Source organism: Arabidopsis lyrata, assembly GCF_000004255.2.
Source record: "Arabidopsis lyrata subsp. lyrata unplaced genomic scaffold ARALYscaffold_5, whole genome shotgun sequence".
Classification (NCBI taxonomy): Eukaryota; Viridiplantae; Streptophyta; class Magnoliopsida; order Brassicales; family Brassicaceae; genus Arabidopsis; species Arabidopsis lyrata.
Genome location: NW_003302551.1, coordinates 10,412,221 through 10,415,885, shown reverse-complemented (window position 1 = coordinate 10,415,885; position 3,665 = coordinate 10,412,221). Strand labels below are relative to the sequence as shown.

The 3,665-nt window shown below is 32.4% G+C and overlaps 1 pseudogene; it reads right to left on the bottom strand.

Moving 5' to 3' along the window:
• Positions 1–2,728, bottom strand: LOC9311691 (annotated as a pseudogene).
• Positions 2,729–3,665: the final 937 nt, after the last annotated feature.

Below are 3,665 nucleotides of genomic sequence, written 5' to 3'. Positions count from 1 at the left end.
AACTAATTCGAGAACGGAAAAATAAATTAATTTATCGATATATTAATTAATTGAATATTAATTTATAGAAGTTATATTTTAAAGCTAATTTTTACCATTTTGTAACTAGTAACCACTAACCATACTAATGGTTTAATCCCTACAACAACGATAATTGAATACCATTCACATCTAAAGTGATTGTTTTATTAGCAACATGAACGAACCGATTATTTTTTTCCATAATGCAAAATGAGAAAATTTATAACACCGACAGCAACACAACATATATCCGCGTCCAGCTTTACCTTTTCGTTCTATTTGGCTCCACATGTGTAACAAAACGAATATCCACATCTATCCATCAACCATTAACACATTATTACAATTTTGGAATATAACGATCACTCCCAAAATCATTTTTCTATTGGCATTTGGCAACATGAACGATATATGCAAACGCAATTACTTATATATTATATTCAACATGATAAAAGGTCTTCTAATTAATTGGTAATACAAAATGGTACAAAAATTTTAGTTATTAAATTACGCCATAAGCCCATAAGCCATAAGGATTAGTAGAGAGGCAATTATCAAAACGAGTACAATGCAAATTCCACAATTGATCAGCCCGTGCGTCACTCGATGAGTGCAACCTCCTTCCTTCCATTCGGCTCCACATTTATAGCAAAACTTATATCCGCATCTATCCATCAAACCAAAGCAAATTAAATTACTATCTTAATTAGGCCAAAAAAAAAAAACATAATCATATTCCAAAATTATAATAGCTAGAGAATGGGAGGATGATGATACCTGCAGATTACTACGTTGCATCCTTCGATACGTGCAATCATGTGTTGGCACTTTCCACATTGACGCCACTTTTGCTGATTTGCCAAAACTTTTAGCTTTATATCATTTTTTGTAGGATTTGGACCCAATCTCTTGTAATCATCGCATGACAAGTTACTATGCCACGGAACTTTGCAGTTGATGCAAAAGGGTTCACCGCATTTGACACAACAACTCCTACTACCTCCATCTTCTTCAGTTGAGGTAGAAAGCTCGGTTTTCGACATTAATCCCGCGCACGTCGGTTTTGGACAATAAACTCTATCCGGCACAGGAATCAATTCCTCTTCGATCCTTTGTTCTCATATCGCTTTTAGTTTAGGTGTTAAAAGATTGTCACAACTTCTAAGAGTTAGCTTAGACTCGCATTGATAATGAAGACATGTCGGTACACTTCCCTCGACTCTGTTTACCACTGTCAATCTCCGTTCTTCAATCATCGTTTCGGTATTGTTGATTTTTGATACTTGTTCTATGTTAATTGCTTTACAAATATTAGATTGTGCCCCTGTTCAAATATTCAGGTCCTACAAAAAATGGGTTGCGTTAGCTAGAAGCAGACGGTATCTGTGACGCATGATCGATTACTCTCAGGCGTCTTCAAGGAAAATGAGAGACTTGTTCAAAGAAAATTCCTGGGATTCTTTTTTTTTTTTTTTTTTTTGTAAGGGATGAAAAAAAGAAGTGACGATGCATATGACGATGAGAACGAAAGAGTGAAAGAACGATTTCTTCTTTTTTTTGTGATTTTTTTTATAAAAACAAATTCTTCCAAATACCACCTCTCATGGTGTGATTTTTTCAATTGGATTTCTTATGTTAAAATGTATAGTCTCCTAAAATCAGTGTTGTAGTTTTCTTCAAAAAAAAATATTATGTTTTGAATAACAGGTGATTTGGTATAAGTTTTACAAATTATTGTTTGAATAACAAGAGATTGTGAGTGATTTTATAGAAATTGCAATTTCAATAACATTGGATTTAGGATGGGATTTAAAACTCACAAGTTCAATAACAGAGGATTTTAATAAAAAAACAAAACCTTCCAAAATCCTAGTTACAATACACCCCCCTTAATGTTTCTTTGGAATTCTCTGCGGGATATGATGGATTCGAGTTTTATTGACCAAATAATCAAAAATACTTGAAAAATCTATAAAAATAGTAAAAATACTCAAAAATTACCGAAAAATATCCAAAAATATTCGAAAATACTCAAAAATAACCGAAATATCCGAAAATATCCTAAGCAAAATAACCGAATGGATACTAAATTTTAAAACCGAAAGAACCGGAACCAAACCGAAACCGAACCGAAATTTCAAAATATCCGAATGTATGCTGCAAGTCGCAGGCATATGTATGCTGATCTCCGAAGCTACTGTTTCTATTGCAAGCGTATAAGCACAGCGAATTTGATCTCTAGTCACCAGAATAGGAGTACTATATGTCAATTGTTGTCTCATGCGTTGAACATCATTCATTAGCAGGGCAATGCTATCTTGTTCCGGGACAGATCTCCCCATGACCTAATACCATTCAACGAAGAAAAAAATCAATTATGTAAAGACATGTGAGAAACTTAAAAGCCAAGGAAAGACTTACCAATTCGTAAATATGATTATGATCGCAACAGATTGAGATCTGATCAAGACCCAACTTCAAAGTTGCGGTTAGTCCTCGTTTCAATGCCGTAAGCTCAGCTTCCACAACCGTAATGTCCGAGCCATGAATTGGTCCCTTCATCTGAAACAAGAGATTATCGTCTTGGTCGCAAATTGCAACCCCAAATCCCGCCAATAACTGCGACGTTTCGTCGCTTACTAAACCTTTAAAGTAAAGCCTGTACATGTCACGGGATGGTACTAAAGTGCCTTCCTCGTCCATAGATTTGTTGTGAAGTTTCTTCTATATCATAGTGTATAATGTATATATAGAGAAAACAGAAACAGAGGACATGCTTTACTCGTAACTCATGAGAAGAGGACAAAGTTCCAAATCCAATTAGGATTATGTCTTCTAGATAACTAATATGAGCCAAAGGTTTTAAAACAAAACCTTCTTTTAACCCAAATCTCTTTCTAGAAAATTAGGTTAATTGTTGGCGGTTGGTTTCTTATTAATCTATAGAAACCTTTGTATAGGTCTTCATACAACTTAATCATTACTCTAATGCATAAAAAAAAATTTTTTAACATAAAAGAAGAAATTATGAAAACCAAAATCATAAAGTAAAACACCAAAACTAGTTAATTAAACCGTCATAACCGTGGCCTAATCAACCTAACCATAGTCACGTATCAATAACTTTTCCTACACGTTTTCACTTCACATATATATCCAAAAATTTTTACTTGGTTTGGATATAACAAGAATCAAAGGTAATACTAATAACTTTGCAAATTACAGTTTAGGAGAGACAAAATCTGCCATTGGTAGGCATAGGCTACTTCTTTGGCATTGACAGAAAATAAAAGAATATTGTCATAGTTTGTGGTTCAATTAGAAAAATAAAACTGGTTTTCTTCGTGAAATTTATATATACTAAATTCATAACAACATAGTTTATTTAAAATTAAAATTTTATGTTATTGTTTTAAATTATGAATTTTGCGATAGATATAAAATAATGTATGATAATTTAATAAGTTTAACCTTCTTTTTTTGTAGGTTTCGTTCATTAATCAAATTTTCCATTTATATATATATATATCTTTACCCATAAAATTAATTAATTTATTTTAAATAAATCTATCTAAAACATAGAAAGAATAAAAAAAATATAAATAAGAGGTGATAATCAATCTTCTCGTTTTTTTATGACAAGA